The sequence below is a fragment of the Mustela lutreola genome, chromosome 2 (assembly GCF_030435805.1).
Source record: "Mustela lutreola isolate mMusLut2 chromosome 2, mMusLut2.pri, whole genome shotgun sequence".
Lineage (NCBI taxonomy): Eukaryota > Metazoa > Chordata > Mammalia > Carnivora > Mustelidae > Mustela > Mustela lutreola.
The window spans coordinates 219,556,590-219,582,901 of record NC_081291.1 but is presented as its reverse complement, the minus strand read 5'-3'; the positions used below and the strand labels follow the sequence as shown (position 1 = coordinate 219,582,901).

The window sequence follows — 26,312 nt, the reverse complement described above, 5'->3', positions numbered from 1 at the left end:
AGGGTAAAAGAAGGGCTGTTGGGGGCTAGATCAGAGAAATATTTTGAAAATTTAGGAGGGGAACAAGTGAACTCAGGAAGTGACAGATACAAAGAGAGAGTAACAAAAATTGAACATTTTGCTGGACATTAAAAATGGAATCATCTTTGGTGTCCTTTGAAAGATCTCAGTAAAGGTTCAGATTCTCTTTTGGATATCAAACCAATACATACGTATCAGAAAAGACTTTGAAAACATAATGTCAAGACTGAGCCACAGGGCACATTGGCTTTACTGGCTTTATCTTCCATGATCTACTTGTGCCATTAGGTGCTTCTGTCCAAGCTTTTCTTCTTGTGACTCCTGGGCTTCAATGGGGGACCCCCTGGTCCCAGCCTCCCTGATTTTTCTCTCTGGCTCTCCTGTGTTGACTCCTCTTCTTCATTCTGCCCCTAAATTCAGGTGCACCCTGACCCTCTCTTGTATTTGACACAGTGCCCCTTACCCAATCCCATGGCTATACACAAAATAATCCCCAAAGGCATACCCTCCTCCCATACTTTTTGCTGAATTCCAAATCCAACTGCCACTGGACATCCCATAGACATCTCAAACTCCATCTTTTCAAAATGAAGGGCCTTGGAATCCACTCGGTGACACAAGCACCAGACTCATGGCCATTTCCACTGTTTTATCTCACAAACTCTAGACTTAACCACCCGCACACCAGCTCCATGCAGTCCATCAGAAGAACATTCCCCAAACCAGAAGTCTGACAACATTGCTTAAAGCTTTGCTTAAAGCTTTTTAGCACACCCTATACTCCTGCCACAAGATAGCTTGAAGTTCAGTGAATGTGCCATTTTGTCTCATACTGTCTATATAGTAAAGTCCTTTGAACCCCTTCACGTCCAGTTCAAACTCTGTCCCCGCAGAGGCATCCTGCCCCGTGAGTGGGCTTGACCATTTCCCTTCTTGACACCACAGTTCCTTGTTGCTTCCTTTACCGTAACTCTGCCAATCACAGCTCTATGTTTATTTCTTTCCTACTTTACTGTAAGTGGTTTGGAACAGGAAAATATTTCACTAATATTTATTTGATCTCGATACCTCCTATCACACTTTTCCCCTAATAGATGCTCAGTAAATATTTATTGAGTGTAAATAAATATTTACCGTTATGGGCTGGACTTTGTTTCTCCCCCCAAATTCATATGCTGAAGTCCTAACCCCCAGAACCTCAGAATGTGACCCTTGTTTAGAAATGGGGTCACTGAAAATGCAGTAAAATCAGCCATGCCAGGGTAGGATGGGCCCCTAATCCAGTATGACTGGTACCCCGATGAAAAGAAGAAATGTGGTCACAGGCATACACACAGAACACCAGGTAAGATGAAGACAGAGATCAGGGTGATGCTTCCCAAGCCGAGGAACATCAAGGACTGCCATCGACCCACCAGAAGTTGGGGGAGAGATCTGGGGCAGATTCTCCCTCGTTGCCCTCAGAACCAACCTCAGACTTGACCTCAGACTTCTGGCCTCCAGAGTGTGACACCATAAACTTCTCTTGTTTAAGCCCCTCGGTCTGTGGGAACTTGTTAAGGCAGCCCTCGGACACTTTTACTAAGGAATAAATGGGTAAGATGAGTCAAAGCAGTGATTACCTGAATATCTGTAATGTGCCTTTAGTGTGCTTTGTGAAGCAGCAAACACAATAGCGGTGTTAGACAGAATTCCGCCCACGAGCAAGGAATTCTGTCAGCGTGTTCTTCCTCCTCTCTCTGTGAAGACTTTGAAAAGGAAAATGGTTTTTTCCACATAATTTTTCCACACTAAATTTTTGTTTCTGTTTGGAGAAAATTCGGCAGGGAGGAATAGTTATCAAAGACAAATGCTTACAGTAAGAGTTGAGAACAGCTCGGGGGCTCTGTCCATTCACCTGTGTCCTGCCCTTCCTTGGATATTTCTGCCCCATCCTGTCTCCCAGACACTACCTTCCCTCCTCAGGCCGCCTCTAGGCAACCACAGTGTCTTGGTGCATCTACAGAAACCATGTTCCCAGAGATACAAAAAGAAAACGCTAACATGCAAAAATCATCTCTAGTCAAATGCCAGTCGCTCCCTCATGTCTTTCACTGCTTCTCCTTGAAAACCCAGCACGGATGCCATGAATCAATGGGAGAAGCCAGAAATGTGTGAGAGAAATATTTCACGGGCCTAAATCACCCATGTTCAAGTCATACCGACTGAGTAACTGCCATGCGTGTATCAGGGAGTGTGTCTAAGACTGTCACAGGGAATATTAACCAAGAAACAGATACTCAGGAAATTCCCCCTTTGACACCGGATTTCTTGAGGGATCTGCTTCCAGCTCACTAATATTCTCTCTGCTCCAAATCTGGCTGAAAGTACACAGCTTTCACTAAAGATAACTCTGGCAGGAAAACCAGATTTTAATGTGAAATGATTCACAGTGAAAATATGACACTTTTTTAAAGTTCATTAAAATTGTTAAACATTGGTGGGTTTGTTAGAGTGTCGTCCTGTTCCACTTAACAACACCTCCTCATTTTTTCACTGGTATCTGGCTCCTAGTGCTGGTTATTACACAACAGGCGGGGACTACTTTCCTATAAAAAACCGAAACTGGAAATAAGCTCCAAGAGTTTTATTGAGAATATATATTCTATTTTAATAATAAAAAGAAACAAAATACATCAGTTGGAAAACACGAACAAAAATTTAGACTAAAATAAGTGACTTATAGGCACCATTTCAAATCCTACTCATTTTCTTTTTAACCAGTATTTCCATTATCACAACTACATGTACTTCTCAATAGCACTCCAACTGCATACAGACTAAAGAGGAAAACAGTAAGCCATCATCCTGACCATAAAACAACAAAGGAATAACACTAAGTTTAATCAAGGTCATCCAAAATCCCAAAAACTTGGAGATAAAGAAAATTGACTAAGAGGTCAAAGGAGAAATTAAATGTGTAATAACAAATAACCCATAAAACAAAGCAAATGAGACCACCACATATTATTCCTTCGGAAGTGTTCAAAGTTGCTTCCAGAGGCAAATGCATAGCCTTAAATAGTTTCATTATTAACAAAGAAAGAAGGAAAGAAAGATTTTAAAGAAACTAAGCTCTCAAAGAATTCAGAAAACAAACAAAAATTACAGAAAAAAACAGGGTTAACAAAACCAAAAGCAAGACTGAGTTAATTCAAACATTAAAACAAAATATTACTGTGGTACCTGGGTGGCTCAGTTGGTTAGGTGTATGCCTTTGGCTCAGATCATGATCCTGGAGTCCCAGGATCCAGCCCCACATGAGGCTCCCTGCCCAGCATCTCCCTCTCTTTCTCTCTCATTCTCAAAAAAATAAATAAAACCTTTAAAAAATACAATACTAAGAAATATACATACACCCTCTCTTTAAAATGGACTAAGCCCTAGCATATCCAATAAACAGGGAAAGGTGAAAGAAAAAAATAAAACAAAAAATGAGAAGATAATCAAGATGTTAAGAGTTCTATGTTTGGAACGCAAGGGAACTGGTCAAATCTTAAGTCAGCCACTTGCTAACTATAAGACTGAGAATATTTACCTTCTTAAGTCTCCATTTTCTCTATAAATGAAAAACACAAAACTTGTAAAATGATAGGATAATGCTAACCAACTCCTAAACTTTTTGTGAACGTCGGGTAAGTACTTCACAGTTCCCAGGAACTAGTAAGCACTCAGGCAACACTCTAGATCATTCCTAAGACTTATGTGATGCTAGTTTGTTTGATTCACAAATCTCTACAATCCCATCTTAACCCTTCCCGGGATACAGTCACTTGACGTGGTCCCACGGGTCCACTGTGCAGGATGATATTTGCAATTTCATCTTCAAAATAATGCAAGTCATAGAAACTGGTGGAAATCCAAATTCCTCCAGATTTGAAGTGGAACTGCCATGGCTGTGGATGAGCCGGTGAGGGGGCAGCTGGTGTGCAGTGATCTGACAAGAGTCAAATGTCCTCCAAAACATATGTCCCTACAGCACAGTTAACGTGCTATAAGAAGCCTCCCTACTAAAGTGTAGAGAACTGACCTGGATAGATTTGACTGCATAAAGGAGACACTGAAATGGCAAGAGTGAGACAATGTCTAGGAACAGAATAATGAAGAGCAAAGAATAGAATTTAGAAAACATGAGTCAGGAGAGGGAAATGGGAATGGAAAGGGATCAGCTGGATACACAGGAGAAACCCCACATTAACGTCCCCACAGTGGCTAACTTGAACACCTCCTGCATGCCAGCAACTGTTCCGAGTGCTTTTCATGTGATTATTCACAAGTCGTCCCCATACATCGACAAGGTGGACACTAATTTGGGGCGGGGTTTGCTTGTTTGTTGTTTGTTTTTTGAGAAGAAACTTGCAGAGTGAAGTCATCAGCCTGGGCCCTAGAGTGAGTTCATGGTCAAAGTCAGCATCTACAGCCAAGCTAAGGTACCCCAGGGCCCACAGTCCTGCACTTGCTGCTCACTCCCCATCTCAGTGTCACAGGAAGTGTCTCTGGAACCAAAGAAGCCTAGAGAAGGAAGGGCCATCATTGTGGTCAATCCGATAGAAGACATGGGACCAGGAGTGCTCTGACTTCCACAATGTGCTTCAGTGGAATAACCGTGGCTAAAATTAGACAGCAGATGAAAATCCTTCAGGAAGAAAAAGGAAGTGATGGCAGAGTGGGCTTAAACAAAACTGCCCATCCTAGGAACCAACAGCTAACGAGATAAGGGTTCAAAGTATGGACTGTAAGGTCCAAAACATGGGTGGAAACTAAAGGAGCTGGTTGGTCCAGCCAGTCAGACATCAGATGGCTGATAGAGAAACAGGAGGAGGAGAGCATGGCAGAAAAGAAATTGATGCTGCCAACATCTTTCCCAGCAGTCAAGTTTACGACTGGAAGCAAGTCTTATGTGTTAACGAGTAGGAGTTCATCAACAAAACCAAAAACTGATTTAAAAAAAAAAAAAAAAAGACAATAAGGAGTACATGGGTGACTCAGTCATTGGGCATCTGCCTTCAGCTCAGGTCATGATCCCAGGGTCCTGGGATTGAGCCCCACATTCAACAGAAAGCCTGCTTCTCCCTCTCCCATTCCCCCTGCTTGTGTTTGTTCTCTCTCTCTCTCTCTGTCAAATAAAAAAATAAAATCTTAAAAAGAAAAACAGGCAGTGGACTTGAATAGGCATTCCCCCACAGAAGGAATTCAGATGGACAAGAGGCTCACGAAAAGATGTTCACCATCACTCACCATTAGGGAAATGCAAATCAAAACCTTGATGAAACCCCACCTCATACCCACCAGGATAGCTATTATAAAAATAAATTGTAAAGAATTAACAAGTATTGGCAAGCTTTTGGAGAAACTGGAGCCCACCCTTGTGGGATGCTGATAGGAATGTAAAAATGGTGTGACACTCCTCAGTATGGCAATTCCTCTAAGAATGAAACATAAAATTGCTACATGATCCAGTAACTCCACTTCTGAGTATCTACCCAAAAGAAGAAAGCAGGAACTTAAAGAGATATTTGTACACTCATGTTCATAGTGACATCATTTGCAACAGTAAGAAGGTGGAAGGAATCCAAGTGTCCATTAATAGATGTATGGATAACAGAATGTGGTCTATCCATACAGTGCAATGGCATTCAGCCTTAAAAAGGAAGCACATTCAACACCTGCTACAACATGAATAAACCTTGAAGACATAATGCTAAATACAATAAGCCAGTCATAAAAAGACAGATACTCTATGATTCCACTTATATGAGGTCCCAAGAGTAGTCAGATGCATAGAGTCAGACAGTAGAATGGTGGTTGCCAGGAGTAGGGGGACTGTGGGGAGAGGTGACTGATAAGGGGCACAAGGTTTTCTTCAGGCACAATAAAATAGTTCTGCAACTAGACAGTAGGGAATGTAGCACAATATCATGAATGTACTAAAACTAATGTAACCAACTTAATTTATGTATCTCTTACCACAATAGCAAAAAGGGGGGTGTTGAATTATAAGCTTTGTGCATAAAATTTATATGATATTGTACTTTGGTAAAGCACAAAAAAGGAAAAAAAGAATCAAGAGGTGAAAGGAAGCCATGATCAGAGCTAGAGGGGACGTGAGAACCTTCCTATCACTATAGGGCAGGTTTTCCCAAACCGTGCCCACCAGACACCAAGAGGATCTATGCGTGCCTGGGGGTAGGAGAAAGGTAGATTGCAAGTGGGAGAACCCGTGGATTATACAAAATTAGACAGGCTTCTTCACTGCGGGACTTTTTGGAAACTTTACAAAGTTAACTTTCAGAGTAAATTTCAAAAAAAAAAGAAGATTCATGGGCAGGGTTGCCCAAATTTCTTTGATCCTAGAACAGTCTGTGAGGAACACAGCCCACAGACCAATGAAGAAAGCAAACAGATAAAGAAAAGACTGACCAAGTGGGGTTATCGCTGGGTCAACAGCACAGGTGAGGTGGGTCAGCAGGTGAGAGCCACGGCTCTACAAATCTGAGTAACTAGAAACCAACCACATGAAAAATGTCTTTCTGACCTCATAATTTGGCTTCTCTAATCATTTAAACTTCCCCCATGGTGCTTGGCACTATCAATTTCCATTAGTCTGAAAAAGCTCCTCCATGTTTTTCTTGATGGAATAACGTGTGCAAACCACCCTGCTTTGACAGGCCACAGGGTCCTGCAGATGACCCAAGAAAGAGTGTCAATGAGACAAGTGTTAATACTGTGTGTTAGAAGTCAGGAAAAAGTGCCCATCAGTCAATATTGGACGTAAGTGCTACAATGTAAGTCTAAAATGAGAAGCAAAAATCTGGAGGCGATTACTTATTTTGCATGTTGTTTAGTTATTTTTTGTACATATTATTTTTTCCCATGGGAGACTCAGCTGGTAACCTGACTCTTAGAGGTAAAACCAAGTTTCACAAGAGAGAGTCAGGATGGGAAGAATAAACTACAGTCCTAGATGATAAATCTTATTTTCACTTGTGGAGGGCGTCACCTGACTATTACTAAGTAGAAAAGAAGGAAGTTGAGCTTTATGTCCTTGAGAAAACCAAATGAGAGTATCAAAAACAAATCCAAATTCAGTTATTTATGGAAGCTCCAGGAAACTCAGAGTGAGCCAAGTAGCTTTGGTAACAGGCTGTGTCTATGGTATGTTGACCTTCCATCCCCCAATCTACCATTTATTTGCCTCATTCAAATAGGTACCTGTTTCCCTCCAAAGCTGTCAAACATGTGGGCATTGTGCTAGGCTTCATACAAAAGTGGGGCACTGAACACACCCTCTGAACTTACGGCTCATGGGATGAATAACACTATCAATTATTATTGCTTAAATGTGTAATAGCATATTGAGACATTTGTTTCTCTACTTTGTCCACACTAACATAAAACAGTAAGTTTAAACTAGCCAAAAATAGACAGGCAACACTCAAACGAAAGACATAGCTCTTAGTATGGTCCTTAAACATGGTAGCCAGGGTAAAACACTGAAAATGCCAGAATTTTATATTACCCTTTAATTGGGGTGGTAAAATTAAGGGGAAGGTGAGGACCTAAAATTCATAAGTCTTATTTTTATTCATCTCCCTTCCCAAGCCAGAGAAAAATGAACAGGGTCGTAAGTAGGAAACCTGAGGGAAATGGACCTCTAGAGTAAAATCAGGTCAAACTTCTACACTTGCCTTTACATTTTCCACAGAGTGAAGGAAGGCTAACATCAAGGAGAATTTACCACCGCCAAAGCTAACTGCCTCCAACAGAACCAGAACTTACCAGAAAGTCAAAAGAGATGTAGCAGACAGGTTGAGAGTGTCAACTTAGTATTATAAGAGTTCCTGCAGAAAAGAATAAAAGGAATAACAGAGAAGACTTATGAAAGAAATGTCAGCTGAGAACCTTCCAGAATGGAAGATAGGAGTCCTCAACTGAAACTGCAGCCTGAGTATCCATCAGGATAAATATAGGTAAATCTACACCTCAAAACATTCTAGCGAAACTGTAAACGTCAAGAGGGAGGAGAAAGTCTCAAAGCCTACCAGAGAAAGGCAAACTAACCACAAAATCCTGACAATTAGATGCACAGAAATTTCCCATGATGATGTAAGTCAGAAGGGAGGGGGGAGGGGAATGGGTGAGCCAGGTGGTGGGTATTAAGGAGGGCACATATTGCATGGAGCACTGGTTTGAGACATAAACAATCCTCTTGATTGGAATCTTGGAACACATAAAAAATAAAATTAAACTTAAAAAAAAAAGAAGATAATGCAGTGTTACCTTCAAAACACCAGAAGGAAATAACCGTCCATCTAGAATTTTATACCCTGTTAAAATAACACGCAAGAGTAAAGCCATGATTAAAACATTTTCAGACACACAAATAGGAACTTTACCACCATGTAGTCTTACTGAAGGAATTATTAATGGATGCACTTAAGCAAGATATAGAAACCCAGACCTACATCAAGGAACATAAGACACAACAATAAGCATAGAAATTTACCAATTCTGTGGTTAAATTTAATTTATGTCCATAAAAATAACTAGTTTTTCACATTTAAAACACATTAAAACATTCACATTTAAAACCAAACACTAGGCAACAGTTATTAAATAAATGACAGAGGTCATTTGACAATTAAACCGTGTTGAGATCCTTGTCATGATACAGAAATTGATAAAAATACTGAGAAACTTTATATATGGTTAAAGCACATAACTCAAAATTATGGATAATCCATGAAAGAATGGAAATACAGTCTGCAACTTGAAAACAAAGGGAGAAACTGGGAACACAGCAAAGTTTATTCATTCAACAGGAAACAAATAATAAAGAGAATGAAAGAAAAAGCTGGGTAAAGAGAAAACACAGGAGATAATAAAAATAAGTTCAAGTACTTCAGAAATCATAAATATATTAAACTCACTTATTTAAAAACAGAATTTATCAGATTGGAAAAAAAATTCCTTCCATATGCAGGTTCAAATGACACAGCAAAGTAAAGACACAAAGCCCGGTGGGAAATACACCTTCAAGAACTGAGGTCAGGGAGATCCCCAGTGCAGCCCTAGTGCAGACAGAAGGGAATTCAAGCCAAGAGCATCAATACAACGCAGCAGCTCACTATGTGATTTTGTGATATAGATCCCTGATAAACTTACAAACTTGTTGCAACATAGCTCAAAACATATCACAAAAACTGACAGTATTACAGGGATAAATTGTATTTGTACACATCTCAGAAAATAGCACAAGCAAACCAAAAACTAGTAGTAATAACGATCTGATGAAGAATACTAGTAAATTTTATTCAATAACTAGGGCAACAGAGGATAAATAAATCTAATAGATTCTTTTTAATGTTTAATGTATATAACTTTGATATTTTGTTTATTTGTGGGAGGGCTTCACTTTCTAAACTTTGGAAGTTAAACACAGCCATGTGACTTTTTCTGGCCAGTGAAATGCGAGCCAAAGTGCTGAATGGCGAGAGACTTCAGAGCAGATGCTTGATTTTCTAGCTCTCTGTTCTACCTGATACAAATATGCCATAAGATCCAAATGGTGTTGAGTGTTGAGTGCTGATACAACAGTTGATACTGCTGATACTGTTGATATAGTTGATACTGTTGGTATATCAGTACATGAAGGAAAGCTTCCCCCAAAAGTTGCTTGGATCAGCAGTAGACCTTGCTTCTGTGAAAACAGACTTAGAGCCTTAAGATCTGAGATGGGGGGTAAGATCTATTACTGTGGCATTATCTAGACTATTTGATCTGATCCAATACTGTCTGCAAATAAGAATGACTTAGTTTCTTTTCCGCTCTTAACACAGACTAGAACCTCAAGTACAACATTTAGTAAAAGCAGTGATCATGAGATCTTTATCTAGCTCTTGACTTTAACAGGAATTCTTTTAAGTTTCACCGTTAATATGATATTTACGTTAGGTATTTGATAAATACCTTTGACAAATTAAGAAAGTTCCCTCTTTGTCATGAATTAGTGCTGAATTTCATCGATTTTTTATTTTGGGTTGCATTGTTTGAGGTAATCTAGTGTTTTTTCCCTTCTTTAATTTACTGATGTCATATATTAATAAAAACCTGATGGATCGTTTAGGAACTTCCCATTCATATTTAGAAGAGATACCGTTAATAATTTTCTTTTCTTTTACTGTCCTTATCTGAAGTTGGGAATTCTTCTGTTTTCTGTAATAGTTTGCACAACAGAAGGGTTTTTGTTGTTGTTGTTCCCTTAATATTTAATGAAATTCACCTCTAAATTTTGGGGAGTTGTTGTCTTTTAGGATGGAAACAGGTACAATTTTGATTACAAATTCCATGTCTTTCATTCCTATTTTTTATTCAAGTTCTAGTTCTTCTTCAGTGAACTTTGTCACTTGTGATTTTTTACAAAATGATTTCATCTAGGTTCTGAAATGTAACGGCATAAAGTTGTTTTTAACATTCTATTGTGATTTAAAACTCTTTCTTGGGTGCCTGCTGACTCATCTGGTTGAGCAACCACTCCTGATTTAGGCTCGAATCGTGATCTCAGGGGCCTGGGGTCAAACCCTAAGTCAGGCTGCACACTCAGCATGGCGTCCGCTGGGGATTTTCTCCACTTCTCCCTTCACTCCTCCCTCCCTCACTCATGTGCATGTGCTCTCTCTCTCTCCGTAAAAAAAAATGAAAATAAATAAATAAAATTGTTGTTTTTCCATGGTTGCGGACCGTATTTATTTTTTATATGGTTTATTTATGCTCTTTTCTCTTTTTGGTTAAATCTTGCTGGGCTTTACATCGCTGGTTTTTCTAACAGAGTTTTTGAGTCCGCAAACTGTTGTATTCTCTATTTCATTCATTGTGACTTGTATCTTCATTTTTGTTTTTTCTTGCCTTTTTTTTTTTTTTAAGATTTTATTTATTTATTTATTTAACAGACAGAGATCACAAGTAGGTAGAGAGGCAGGCGGCCGGGGGCGGGGGCAGGATCCCCGCTGGGCAGAGAGCCCGATGTGGGGCTCAATCCCAGGACCCTGGGATCATGACCTGAGCCAAAGGCAGAGGCTTAATCCACAGAGCCACACAGGCACTCCTTTTCTTGCCTTTTAAATGTTAAATTTGCCTCGGTGTAGCTTCTAGAATTAAATGCTTAATATATTTTAAATCCTAACTCATCTGTATATTTGAAATACTTCATAATTTGAAAAAAAAAATTAGTGATTCCAAGCTACATTATGAATTTGGAGGCAATCTGAAACACCAGTGTATGCTGAAAACGACTTTTTTTTTTAATATTTTATTCATCCATTCGACAGAGAGATCACAAGTAGGCAGAGAGGCAGGCAGAGAGAGAGAGACCGGGAAGCAGGCTCCCTGCTGAGCAGAATGCCTGATGCAGGGCTCCATCCCAGGACCCCGGGATCATGACCCAAGCCGAAGGCAGAGGCTCAACACACTGAGCCACCCAGGTGCCCCGAAAACAACTTTTTATACAATTACAGGATGCACAAAGAAAGACTAAAGCCACCAATTGTAATTAACCACAATTCCAACTCCTTCTCCTCCTTCATATCCTCAGACAACAGAAAAATAGATAAAACATAATATCCAGAACACAACATCAAGCTCCATGCAAGAAATAACAACAATAATAATTCTCACATAAGGACAGAAGCAGCCAAGGACAATTCATTCAAATTACGTCTGAAGGTATAGCTGCATCTGCCCTTCTTAAAGATACTTGACGGGGAGAAACAGCAAATGGGTGTAACAGCACGGAAAAGAAGGGACAGCACAGGGAAGGAAATGTGTGAAAGACAAATGAAGAAGCCAGCCTGGAAGAAAACAGACTCCCAGCAGTGGGTTACAAGTTCTCACGTGGGTGCTGTGACCCTCAGGGAACACAAGGGAACTACCCCTGGAGGGGATGAAATTTCTCCAGCCCTGTCTCCATCTCTAGATGAACACGTTTAGCCTGGAGGTTGATTTAGAATATTTCATTAGCAACTGGAATGATTAGTACAATAAACGGTGATTTTAAAAAAAGCTGTTGTTGTAATATGGTGCACTTTAAGCTTTAGACATGTTGACCACAGGGGACGCCTGCGGCTGAGTCATTCGGCATCTGCCTTCGGCTCAGGTCGTGATCCCAGGGTCCTGGGATCAAGCCCCCATCAGGCTCCTTGCTCGGCGGGAAGCCTGCTTCTCCTCCCACTCCCCCTGCTTGTGTTCCCTCTCTTGTTGTCTCTTTCTCTGTCCAATAGATAAATAAAATCTTAAGAAAATGAATAAATAAAAATTTAAAAATGAAATGAAAGATTTTACAATAAACGATCTGCTGCTATAAGACATGAAGAACATGAAATCAGCAAAACAAGAACAAAAGCATGAGATGACAACGTGAGAGAGATGAGAAGGGGAACCTGCAGAGCTCGGGAAACATGTGGAGAGCCAAAGCAAACAAGTCAAACCAATGAGAGACAAAGAAGCAGGAACAGAGAACACAGCTGTAAGCCCAAACAGGATGCTCAGGAACGGCTTCAGATAACTACAGAAGGCCAGAGGTTCAATAAAAGAGTCGGAGACCAAAATTTAGACAAAAATTAAATACCGTTCCCCTGACATTGGTCATTTTATTCCAGCAAAATGCTGTTGCACAAAACAGTTTGGGCACATTTTTCTGGCAATGACCTTTAAAAGCGAGGTCCGTGTGTTTTTTTAATTCAATAATAGAAAACTGATTTTGTTGCATTATGTTTATGCCTCATTCTTGACCCAAGACAGTCTTATTCAGCATGGTAAAATGCTTGGCACAAAATGAGCCAATAATAATAATATAATGGCTACTTGTGTGGCTCTTATTTACACAGTAACACTGTTCTAACACTTTATTTACAGAGGTCTATCTAATCCTCCTACCTACTCCCAGTATGAAATAAGCACTATTGTCTTGGATGTCAACAGGGGAAACTAAGGCACAGAGAAATTAAGGAGCATGCTCAAGGTCACACAAGCATCTGGCAGAGCTGGGACTATGAACCCAGGCCTCGTGGTCCAGAGCCCAAGCCCCTCATCTCCACAGGACTTACAGGATTTACTGAATGAGGAAATGGAAGACCAGCTACTTTACAAACTCAACGTGGTCCCAAACAACTTCTGGTAAAAATTCTGGTTGATCTGTTTTCAAATGAGTCTCATTACCTGACACCCAAATCTCATAATTCTGGGTTTCATCTGCAAGCCATATTGTTTGACAAGATCTCTCTAAGTCATCCTGGCCACCCATTCACCTGTCTTCTTCAGACACAGGCTCAGACAGCTCTCACTGCCTTGCAGGCAAAGAAAAGTCATCAAAACCCACAGGAGACCATCCACAAAGCTTGAAGGAACCCCCTCCTCAGGTCAGGGGCAAAGGAAAAGAGCCTGGAATTAGGAGGGCTGGGAGGAGCCCTCACCCATTCATGGGGCTTCCCTGGGGACAGAGAGAGGAAGCAGAAGCATGCCACTGGTCAGGAGAAAACCACAGGAGGTCTCTAGCCTGTGGTCTACCAAGGGCTCCAATGGCAGAAACAAGCGGAAACAAGGTTTCTGGGAGCTCCTGACTATCGACAGTTATGTTCAGGTGGATAGGGATGTGGTAGCTCAAGGTCTGCCAGGTTCACCTGAGTCAGCATCCCGGTCATCTGGGGAGAGAGGATGACAAGGCCCAAGCAGCATTTCACCGCCACTGGAACCAGGATTCAGGATGAGGACCTAGTCCTGGCAGAACACCAGGTAGAAATTTGATCCAACGCCCGTTCAAATGAACAAGCATCCTGATGAAGCAAAGGGAACCCCTGGGACACCAGATCCTGACTCAGAGTCAAGGCCAGCTCCGTGCTCAGGAAGGCAGTGTCAGAGCCCCTGAAACCCCTTCAAGATCAGTGGGAACTGGCCCAAGTCTGCAGCCACTACTGCCAGCCTGGCAGGGCTGAGGAAGGGGAGTTGCCCACTGTATCCTCTGACGAAACGATGAAGACCAGCATCTGTTCAAGGAAGCTCGGTTCAGGTACGTAGACTCTCATAAAATCAGACATCAACCATGGTCCTTGTCTCTGCAAAGCACCCACTTAGAAATCCTACAAGAGAAATGGTGCCCGTGTTCTGGAACAACCTTTGTAGAGACAACACTGTCTTTGCCACTGTTTGGAGACGACAAATCAGTGAAATGTCTTTATGCTTTGAATCACTTATGCAGGAACTTAATGCCAATGGACCACAAAAATTTACTTGTTTTTTAATTTACCTAACAAAAGAACTATAAAATATGAATTGACTTGAAAAGGGAAACATGAAAGACAGAAAACAGGTCTTAATACACATGCAGCCATTCCTTACAAGAAGAGATAGGTACCTGTATTTTTACCATGCTGCACATTACATCCCCAGGACTTATGTGTCTTATAACCAGAATTTGTACCGTTGGATGTCCTGTACCCATTTTCCCCACCCACCTTCACCCCGCCTCCGGCAACCACTGATAACATTCTTTCCCTCTATGAATTCAGTCTGGGTTGTTTTTTTTTTTGTTTTGTTTTGTTTTGTTTTTTAGATTCCACATATAAGTGAGAACATGTGTCTTCCTCTGTCTGATTCATTCCACTAAAAGGAAGATATTAAATGCTCTCTTTGAAACAATTTGCATATTACATGCACCTGTTAAAGAAGAAACACCATAAAAGATGTGCCCATACAAGACTACGCAACCTAACTAAAGTATTTTAATACATGTGAGGATGGGCAGAATCAGAACGCATTTACCCACAAATGGGACTCTAGGAATTTCCATGGATAAAATACTCTACAGCCATCCCCAGCCCCAGCACTCCCGGGAAAATGACACCTCCCCTGATGCCTCTCTTTATTAAATCTGCCTCCTGCATCTCATGAAGTAAGGGCAGAAACAGCAAATGAGGGAGATGGCAGTGCAGGGGGGCAGTTGATGTTAATATTTATAACAGGTAAATACCTAACAGGGACTTCTGTAAGTTTGTCATGCTAACATAAAGGAAGGGTGAAAAATGACTTCACAACATCCAATTACTGCAGGCTCAGAAAGGGGTTTCTATTGGAAGCTGTATTAATCCCAAGTCAAACACCTAAACGGGGGGGTGGGGGGGAGTGAAACAAATAGGATAGAATGAAGTCAGGTATAATATTTACCACACACATTTACCCTGCATGAGACACACACACGTGTACACGCATGCACATAACTGACAGATATGATGACAAACACTGATTATAAAATCTTCAGGCATCTCACTTTACTTGGTAATGACCTAAAGAGACATCCTTCTAGTCCTCTCCTCAAAGCCGAAACCGCTACTGTGGCTTCTCAAGAAGCCACCCTTGGCAACCTGCCCCACCTCCCCCCAACGCCCTCCATAACGCCCAACTGCAGAAAGCCATCCACGCAGACTGTGTATTAAGACCTGCGTCCAGGGATTGGGGTTTGTTTCTCAGGTGGGTTTATTCATCTTAACTCTAAGGTGCTTCTAGCCTGAGCTAATTCTCCGATGGCACATGTGCACCATGCCCACCGCAGAAACACCACCTCCTCAAGTGTGTGCTGTGAATACAGATGATACTTTGTAAATGAATATGCTGTTATCAATAGCAAAGATAAAAATAATGACTCCGTTAGAAACAGGGCAAAGGACCAGAATAGACATTTTTCCAAAAAATCCACATGGCTAACAGGTACCTGCAAAGGTGCTCAACATCACTGATCATCAGAGAAATGCAAGTCAAAACCACGATAACCTCACGTCTTTTCGGATGTCTATTATCAAAAAGACAAGAGATAACAAGTCTGCCCGGAAGGGGGGGGGGGGGGGAAGGGGGCACCATCAGTGGGAACACACACCGCACAGCTACAGGGAAAGCCAGAGGGGAAAAGTAAGGCTAGAACACATGACCCAACAATCTCACTTCTTAGTACATAGTCCAAAGGAAACAAAAACATGATCTCAGAGACATCTGTACTCCCGGGTTCACCGCAGCAATATTCACAATATTCAAGATAGAGAAACAACCAAGTATCTGTGGACAGATAAACCCATTAAAAAAAAAAAAAAAAAACATAAAACCTAGTATCTGTGGACAGATAAACCCATTAAAAACAAACAAACAAACAAAAAACAGATAAACCCGGGAAATAACTAAACAACTGAATGGTATTCAATCTTAAGAAGTAAGGAAATCCTGCCGAGCAACAACGTGAATCATCTTGGAGGGCATCGTGCTAAGTGCGAGGAAAAGGAAAACAGGCAAAGACAACACTGCACGATATCACTTACACGCAAAATTTAAAAAAAAAAAAATAAAAGTGGAACTCAACAGAAAATGGTCAAGCGGTTGCCAGGGGCTAGGGGGTGCGGGAAACGGAGAGGTCCTGAGGATGTATGTGTAAATGGATAGCTCTGTTATGTAGTTTAAAAGTGCTGAGAGTCGGACTTAAATGTACACACACACACACACACACACACACACAAAAGGTAAATTTAAAAAAAATAATAAATAAAGGCACTTTTAGACCAAGTTTCATGAGATCTGGTCTGTAACCATCTTTTTTTCCTTAATTTAAAAAAGAAAAAAGAAACAGGACAAGCCAGGCGTCCCCGCGCTCCTCCTAAACGCAGGGCAGTCGGAAGAGCCCCCGCGCCCGCACCAACCCCGCACCTTCAGGTCCCAGCCCCCGCTGCCCCGCAGGGTCCGCGCCCCGGGCGCCTCCTGCGTCCGCTCCTCCCTCAACCCCCGGGGCCCTCACCTGGACGTCCACGTCCCCCGCGCCTGGGCCTCCCTGGCCCCTGCGTGCCCCCCTGCCCGCACCTTTCTCGGACCCCCGCGTTCCCGCACAACCTCCGCCGCCCTACCTCCCGGACCCCCGCGTCCCAAGCGCCCGCACCTCCTGGAACCCCCTCTCCGCATCTGCCGCGCCCCCAGCACCCCGCTCCTCCAGCACCCCCGCACTTCTCGCGGCCCCTGCGCCCGCACCCCCGCGCCCCCCGCGCCCTCCGTGCCCGCACCTCCCGGCCTCACCGTGCGCCTCGCACGCCCCCGCGGCCCGCTGGGGCTGCAGCCACCGCACGCTCAGAGCCGCAACGCGGCGGACAGAGCCACCGGCGCGCGGCCGGTCGTCGCAGACGCTGGGTCCAGGCCGAGGGCGGCTGTCCCCTCCGCAAGGCATTTAGGAGGTGGGAGGAGCCGCGCGGCGATGCGCACGGGAAATCTGATAGGTGAGGCGGCGGGCGGGCGGGGACGCGGGGCGCTGCGGCGGGGGTGGAGCCGGGATGGGGGGCGCCCCGGATCCCCCCTCCCCCAGCAGCCCGGCGCGGGTCTCGGGGAGTGGCAGGACCACCCGGGAGAGCGCCAGGAGTGGCGACAGGAGCTGTCCACCGCGTTCCGCCTCCGTAGCCGCGAGGGGAAGAGCATCCTTCAAGGAGCACCAGACCTTCCCCGAGGGTGACATCTGCTCATACATGCTTAGGCCCCTTCTTTGAGTTTCCCCTCCTCCCGGCCTCCCAGGGGACGGTCCCAAAGTTAACTTCAAGAACACTTTGTACGGAGAAGGCAATGCGGCCCTGCGCTCCTCAAACCCCAGATGCCTTCAGAAAGAATATCTCCCCCTTTCAGAAAAGAGAGGCTAGTGGCGTCGCCAGTGGTTTCATTAGCAGCAACGGAGTCAAGGTCAGCTAAAGGTATGGGGAGTTCGGGGTGGGAGGGGCTGTTTAATGCTCTGAGCCGCCCACTGACGTAGGTGCTAGTCCCATTCCCATTTCCTGGATGAGGCTGCTGAGGGCCCAGAGAAGGGAAGGACTGGAGAAGGGTGCGCAGATGAGTAGAGACATCAGCGTGGTGGTGCCATCGGGGCCCGCTTTCCCTGGCAGGAAACATATGCAGGCATTTCTGTACAAAACTACACATGTATCTTTTTTAAGAGTTGGAGACAGATCATTGATCATCAAATTCAGTGTTTGTCAGCCCCGGCTGCACAGTGACATTCCCAGGGCGCCGGGCTCTGCCCAGACGAAAATAATCCGATTTCTTTTCCTTCAACTGGTATCTGCCATAGTTTCAGCGCAATGCCAGGCCCAATCACCACCACTCCCCCCAACCCTGCTAGCCTGATCTTTCTTGCACACACAAAGGTGAAGTAAGCTGATGCCGGGGAGAAGAGTAAAGGAGAATCCAAAATATTGAGTGAGATGGAGTGCCAAAGCCTAAAAGGCGCAGTATCCTTTCAGAGTTTCTGAGAGAAGAGGAGTCCCCCCCACCCCCCAGGAAGGAGCCAGGAGCCTGCGGAGCTGTGGGTTGGAGGGAGGGCCCCCTGTGAAGAGGCTGATGAGTAAGAACATAGTAGCAGTGTAGAACAATCACCAGCAGGCTTGATTAAACTCCCCCGCGATTCTGCGTGGCTCCCCGGCTGTTATACAGCAGTTTCCTGGGGTAACGAGATGGGCCTGGTGCATTCACAGCCCAGGGCTCTTAGCCAGCCCAACCTGGCAGGACGCCGCCTAGAGAGCCATCAGGGGCAGCGGGCGGGCGGTGCCCGGAAGGTGAATAAGGTAAACCCTGGGCTCACACACCCCCTTGCCCTTTCCCTAAGTCGTCTCCCCACCTCCCCCACCTCCCCTACCGCCTCCAGTGCGGCAGCTGTCAGTAATGGCCACACCTCTGCCAGCTACAGACAACCTGAGCGCAGCAGACTCATCACACCGGCTTTCCGGCACCCTGAGGGATGTGACACGGGGCAGGATCCAGAACAAGGGGCTGGGGGAGAATGGGGACAGCGATCCAGCTAAGACCAGACAGATGAAAGAGCACACCGCCTTCCAGGCCCAGGGAGGGCCCTGAGACAGGAATTCACCTGCCCGTGGCTCAGTATTACCGTGTGGAAATGGGCTAATAGAACAGGGCAGACCAGGTAGGTCAGTGCACACAAATAGCCTCGGACACACCTGTTCAGAAAATAAAGCACCGTCTCACGGGCCAGAGCTCGTAGTTAAGGCTCTGACACTGGCCTTTGCTAAAGGTCAAGACCTTAGCAAAGACCTTGCTCTGTACCTTTCACCATGAGGTGGCCCTCGCCTGTGAGCCATGCAGATTTTGCTGGGGGAAAGATTTTGCTGTTCCTCACCGGGACCCCATACCTTTTCCAGAGCAGGACACCTGTGACGGCCAGTCCAACGTTGGGACTCCAGGTTGCTGGGACCCCAAACAGGGATTCACACCTCAGCATAGACATTAGGGGTCAGCCAGTTCTTTGTTGTAGGGACGGTTCTGTGTGTTGCAGGATACAGAACAGGATCCCTGGCCTCCACCCACAGACGCTAGGAGCACACACATGCGCACACAAGGAGTTGTCTTCAGCTGTCCTGAACGGAGCAAAATTCCTATGAGAAGGGCTGCTCTCACAGGAAGAAATGGAAGCCAGTGCTCCACAAATAGCCCCAGAACACGTATTTCTTAGGGACGCCCCATTCAAAAGGGCCAGTTAGCAGACTGGAACAGTATGTTCCATAATGGGGCCCTTGGTCAAAGTCCACTTCCTCCCATGACTCCAGCCTTCCTGTGCTCCTTGAACAGGCTGAGCATCTCCCCAGGGTGGGATCTGTAGGCCTCCTCTTCCCTCCGTCCGAACGCTCCTTCCCAGATATTCAGGGCATGGGGTTCTCTTGGCTTCCTTCTCTCTGCCCCGCTGTGGGTCCCAGGCAGGCGCTCCCGCAGGGCACACACCCTCCTGCCCCCATCCCTCCACATCCCGGTCCCCCACCTGGTCCTGCTTCGCTGCCTGACTCTGCAGTCGGCCTCCCCTCCCAGAGGGGGACTTCAAAGCAGACCACTGCCCCCCAGCAGAGGGCCCAGCACAGACAGGGTGCTTGAACAGTACTTGTTGGATAAAGAAGGCTGGGGCGGGGCGGGGCGGGGGGGGGGGGGGCGGCGGTGTGAAAATGAGCAGAAACGCTCGCAGTGTCTGTAGAGAGTGGGGAAGGCAGAGAGGTCTTATGCCCTTGGGTTGGGTCTCGGGGCTTGGGAGAGGCAGAGAATGAGAAGGATCCTTCCACAAATCATTAGGCCAGTGATGACGGGGCCGGGGCGGGGGTGTGTTGGAGAATGCCCACTTCTCACCCATCTCAGAGAGGTTAGAGCCTCTGTCAGCGGGAAACCCTGCATTTCTGACCTGGGTGGAACCAACATCTCAGCTGAGACAGTCCCAAGGGCTCTCACCAAATTAACGGACCCATCGGAGGTTCATCGAGGCCTGGCAAATGGTATTCCCAGGGAAGCCACTGTACTAATTAGAATTACGTTTTTCAGGTCCAAAGCAGCTTAATGAACTGTTAACCAAAGCTGTCACAGAGCAAGGGGAAGGGCTGTCGGAACTGAGATCCGGGGCCTGGGAGGAAGTGGCTGCCGCTTAGGGTCTGGGGTCCTTGCTGGCGGTGTGCCTGCCCATCAGGGGACACCCTACCTGCATAGCCCACCAAAGTCGGCCCCACCTGGGCTGGTGGCATCCACCACCTGGAGGGGGGACTGCAGGATACTGGAGATCCCCTCGCCTTGGAGGGGGCCCTCCGGATACTGGCCAGAGCCAGGCTGGCCCACAGGGTCACAACGTCATAAGCCTGCCCCAGCCACAACTCCAGGTTGGGGCACATGGAGCCCCACATTCACACCTTCCCGGTCACTGAAGGCATCCACATCCAGAGTGGGGCTAGAAAGGGCAGTCTGCGCTGGTTTAAAAAGAAAAAAAAAAAAAAAGTATCAGATTAGGGAGGAAGGCTGAGTTCTGATGACCCTGGCCACATCTGAAGAAATAGAGCCTTCTATCCATCAGGTAAGGGCCAGAATTTAATGAACAGTACATAAACTTGCTACAGGAAGCTTTGTGTTTCTTATTTTGATTTAGATATTTTATCTTATTTGGGGATTATCACAAAATAATGCAATTTTTTGACACATGAAAAAACAACGGATTTTTAGAGAATAACCACTGATTTTCAGCTGTCAGTCGGCTATTGATACTCAGTTCTCAGCACCGTGCACCATTATCCACTCGGGTCTGTGTTCCCCCTGATGTGTCCAAGAGTTAGGGAGCATGTACACAGAAGCAGTTCCTGGAGTCTAACAACAGATGTTCACCTTGAATCTTAAGGACCCAAATTCTAAGACAGGGAGGTGATGGAGACGTAGGAACATCAGGACGCTGGTCACCTAGTTGTGCCAACCTCATTTCAGGAAGTTGGCACCACCATTGGTGGCTGTGAGGACAGTTGTCGTAAGGGTTACATAAGGGAGCTGTCAAGGCTGGGCACACCCCTGTGGCACCCCATGCTCCTGTTTTTTAGAATACTTAATTCTGAGGTATTTTTGTTTGTTCGTTTTTTGGGTTTAATTCCACGTTTTGTCGCCGGAGTGCAAAGCCACACCCTTACCTCAGCCTTGCCCCCAGAGCACCTGCCAGCTTCTCAGGAAGCCCAGGCTTTAGAGCTACACATCACCCTTGGCAGAGAAGTTGTGTGTGTGGTGCTAAATGATTTTTTAACAGACTGAAAATCAACTTCACACTCCAAGTTTTTTCTACAATTGAGGAGATTTTCATGAACCCTTAGCTTACGCATCAAACAGCTCCTGGAGAAAGCCCTTCAAAGAGAGGGTTGAGTGCTAGGGACCATTTCTGCTCGACAGGACATTCATTTCAAATGTATACATTCTGGAGCACTGGCTTAACACACCGATGATCTCTTGAGGAGGACACACACACACACACACACACACACACACACACACACACAGTTATTCTCTTTCTCCTTCAGAGACAGCCAGTGTCAGAAGAATACCAACTTTTTAGTAAGTGACCATGGTAGGAGTTGGATCTGGACAGGAACATTAATGTTGGGTCTCCCCAAAAAATGGGTCCCCCAATAATGGGTCCATGATTAAAGGAGCGAGACTGATACAAAGCAAAAGTCAAAGTCAAGCAAAGCTTTATTTCACGCCAAGCATCAAGAATCAGACCGACCGTCAAACAGACTGGTTGGAGCCACCCCTTACAGAGAGGATGACCCCTCCCTGCTTTCCAGACTAACTTTTATAGAGCAAAGGCCATGTGGTTGGGCCTGGCCACACACAGGTGGCCAATGAAATTGTAACACACAGAGAAAGCTGCACAGTCATGCTAGGTGACCAATTGAATTACAATTTACCCTAGTAGACATTTGAACCAGGCTATCACCTAGTTCAGAATTAGAGCCCAAAAGGAGCCCAAAGGGCGGGGCCCATACTCCTGGGTAGCTCGGAGACAGTATGCGCCCCCACTGATTGGATACCTCCACCTGGCCTGACCCACCCTTGTATTTGGACTTTGTTACCTGGGACTGGTTTCCGGGACCTGTTCTTAAGTAAATCCCCTGGAGGAAGGAGAGCCGGTCAATTTAAGTTTTACAGCGAAATGGCAGTTCAACGGGGCGGAGGTGGTGGCGTGGGGGCGTTGGGAGCGAAAGGTGCTGCTCTGGCTGAATACGCCCTTACAGTTAACAGAGAAGTTTAACGAAATGTGGCGGGAGTACACAGAGCCAGTTGATTCTAACTAGTCATTGGACTTGATCCGTTGTGTTCTATCTTTTTTTAGCATTGGAAGCTCCTTTTTCAAATGCACTGTGTGGGGGCCTCCAACATCCAAAAGTGAGGTGGGTTAAAGCCATTCTGTTGGGGGATGGAGGCAGTCACCAGACCCCGCAACACTTCCCCTTCCTTCCATTGCCTCCGGGATATCGTGCTCTGCCCAGGACTCTGCCCCACAATCCTTCCACATGTCTACATGGGAGGATGGGGGATTCCTTCCGGTTTTCAGCACTAGGATTAATGGGACCGCAGTAGCAAGCAGAGGAAGCCAAGGGAAGCCAAGTACTGGCAGGTTCTGATGATTTACTCTGGGGTCCTTCTGCTGCTTCTTAGGCTCCTTCCTACCTTTTAGGTAACTCCTTCCTTCGCCCACCTGTGGCCATGCCAGGGTGAGGCAAGGAAACAGAACATTCATCTCAGTGTGTTTCTTGTTGGCCTTCTTCCATAGGGTAGAATCACACTAGAACCAAAACTGACTTTCCCCAGACACTCCAGCTTCCAAAGCACTTTTTCTTCAAGCAGTCTCATTCGAGCTTCTAATAACGCCACTCGGCAAGCCCAGCGGGGGCTGCCGCATGGGCTTTCAAGCCCCTTACCAGCCCTGTCCCCTCTGCCCCACATCCACAATGAGGATTGTGGAGGCCAAGAAAAACAAGGCTGTACCCACCTCGAGTCTAGCCCAATTTCCAGAGACAAATAATTCAGTTCCTTAAGCCCTAACATCACCCTCCCCTCCATAAACAAAACTGAAGGAGGCTGAGGTAGAAGGAAAAGGAAATAAAGTTAAATTTCTTCTAAACCCAAATCTCACTAACAAGGACGCTTGATAGCAGGAATGTGACATTCCACCAGGAGACTCCCAATTGTCTTCATGCTCGTGCCTCATTAAAGGGAAAACCGGCCTTGGCTTGATAGTAACCAGGCCTTCAATATCCTGACAGTCTTCTTTACTCTGACAGCCCTTCTGAACACCACCTTTGTCCTCACCCACCACGGAGTCCACCCCTACTCTGCTTTTAAAAACTCTGACTGTGGTCTGACTCGGGGTCCAAGTCCCTACTCCACTGTGTCGGCTGTACTTGGGCCCAAGCTTAAGCTTGTCAAATAAACCCTCATGTGATTGCATCGGTGCTTGGCTCCTTGGTGGTCTCTCAGACACAAAAACTCGGGCATAACAAAGATATCAGGAAGGTGCTTGGAACTGTGTCTGGCATGCATGGAGCCCTCTGAACATGCCAGCTTTGAGGGTCGGCTAAATGACCCAGGAGCACATCCCCCAAAATTGGGGGAGGGAGCAGAGGCCCAGGACCCAGGCCTCGGACTCCCCCCCCCCCTTGGACTTCCTCCCCAGCCATGCTATTCCAGGGTCCTTTCTGTTGCTGTTCCCACACAACCCACAGAACATGCCCACAGAAGCACATTTGAGCTCCAAAATAAAATAAGAAGTGCTAGCCATGCTTGGTGAAAGAAAAAATAATGCTGGTGTGTGAAGACTCTATTTTCCAGCATTTCTCATTATTGGTTTTACTGCGTGTAGCCTGGGAGAGAGCATTGATCATAGCCCACACGGGGAAACTCATTTAGCCATCTTTTGTCAAAAGTGAATTACTGTTAGTTATTATTAAAGCTCTACGCCAGTCAGTATTCTAAATGTTTTACATGTGTCAACTCACTTATTTCTCATTGCAGCTATGTGAGGCAAAGGCTAATAGATCCCCACTTAGCAGATGAGAATACTGAACCACACAGAGGTCAAAGAATTGGCGCACAAAATACAATATCTTACTGGCCAGAAATAACCTAAAGTTATAATGTGTGCCCATTAGTTCATTAGCCCATCCAACTCCTCCCCCTGCTTTTGCTCACACATGTTATGGATTTAAGGTCGAGGGAAAAACTTAAGGAGGCAGTGCCTCTCACTCTAGTCTGAATGAATGGGGAGCTGGCAGAGGTTAGCTCCGATTTGTTTCAAAGGAGGAAACCCATTAATCCACCATTAGCCCCTAGGCAGGAAGTTGGTTGAGATACCTTTTAATAAGAGATAAGGAACCAATTACCCTATTTTTGCCTGAGGCAAAAGATCCAGAAATAGGGTAGACAGCAATTAAAAAAAAAAAAAAAGAAGTGGACACAGTGTAATAAAGGAAAAGAGTACTCAATACCAAAGACAGTAGGATCCTCTCTCAAGGCCCCAGACCAGCCATGTCGCCCATCGTCCATAGTACTTGGCCCTTGCTTTCATCTGGACTCAGGAACATGGCTTTTAAGGTTCTTAAGATGTATGCCAGGGAAACATTTACCAAAGTCTATCCCTGGCCATTAAAAATGTATTTAAAAAACAAAATATAGGGTCCAATGTCTCGGGTACTTACAACTAACTTTGGGAGACCCTGTCTACACAGTTCTTCTCCCCCGTTTAACTGAGATGTAGCCGGCACGCAACACTGAAAAGGTGTAAGGTGTACAACATAATGATCTGATACACCTACATATTCTGAAATGCTTACCACAATACATTTAGTTGATATTCATCACCTCACATGAAATGGCCAATGAAATTGTAACACACAGAGAAAGCTGCACAGTTATTCTAGGTGACCAACTGAATTAAAATTTACCCTAGTAGACATTTGATTTAGGCTATAACATCTTGGTTAGGATTGGTGCCAAAAGGCTCCCAAAGGGTGGGGGCCCATACTCCTTGGTAGCTAGGAGATAGTATGCGCCCCACTGATTGGATACCTCCACCCAGCCTGACCCACCCTTGTACTTGGACTTTGTTACCTGGGACTGGTTTCCTGGACTTGTTTTTAATTAAGTTCCCCTTGGGGGTGGGGGCAAAATCAATTTAATTTTACAACAAAATGACAGTTCAACTGGGGTGGGACCGCTCTGGCTGAATATGTCCTTACATCACCATGTGCTTGCAGCCTTTCTAATCAGGACTTCTCAGGACTTTTATTATGAACTGTGAATTTTCAAGAAGAACTTAAGGAATGCAGCCTTTTCCAAACTTATCAAATAATGCAACCCATTTTCCAAAGAGCCTGTTGTAGGGCTAAAGTTCCAACTTTGGTCCCCACTTTGGGTAATAACACTCTAAAGCAAAATAAATCTTTGGCCCATTTCTTGACTAGACTATTTGGGTTTTGGGTGTCGAGTCTGATAAGTTCTTTACAGATCTTGGATACCAGCCCTTTATCTGATGTGTCATTTTTAACTATCTTCCCCCATTATGTAGGTTGTCTTTTGGTTTTGTCAACTGTTTCTTTTTCTGTGCAGAAGCTTTTTATCTTGATGAAGTCCTAATAGTTCATTTTTGGTTTTGTGTCCCTTGCCTTTGGAGACATGTCTAGTAATAAGTTGCTGTGGTTGAGGTCACAGAGGTTGGTGCCTGTGTTCTCTTCTAGGATTTTGATGGTTTCCTATCTCACATTGAGGTCTTTCATCCATTTTGAGGTTCTTTTTGTTTGTGGTGTAAGAATGGTCCAGTTTCATTCTTCTGCATGTGGCTGTCCAGTTTTCCCAAACCCATTTGTTGAAGAGACTGTCTTTTTCCCATTGGATATTCT

At 45.0% G+C, this 26,312-nt stretch overlaps 1 protein-coding gene across 1 annotated transcript in view; it reads right to left on the bottom strand.

Annotated features, from left to right (window-relative positions):
• Window positions 1-17,287, bottom strand: part of B3GALT5 (beta-1,3-galactosyltransferase 5) — a 37,529-nt gene extending 20,242 nt beyond the window's left edge. The window contains exon 1 of the mRNA XM_059164751.1: window positions 17,155-17,287. The gene's annotated coding sequence lies outside the window, so the exon portion shown is untranslated. The remainder of the gene's footprint in view (window positions 1-17,154) is intronic.
• Between the last annotated feature and the right edge of the window lie 9,025 nt (window positions 17,288-26,312).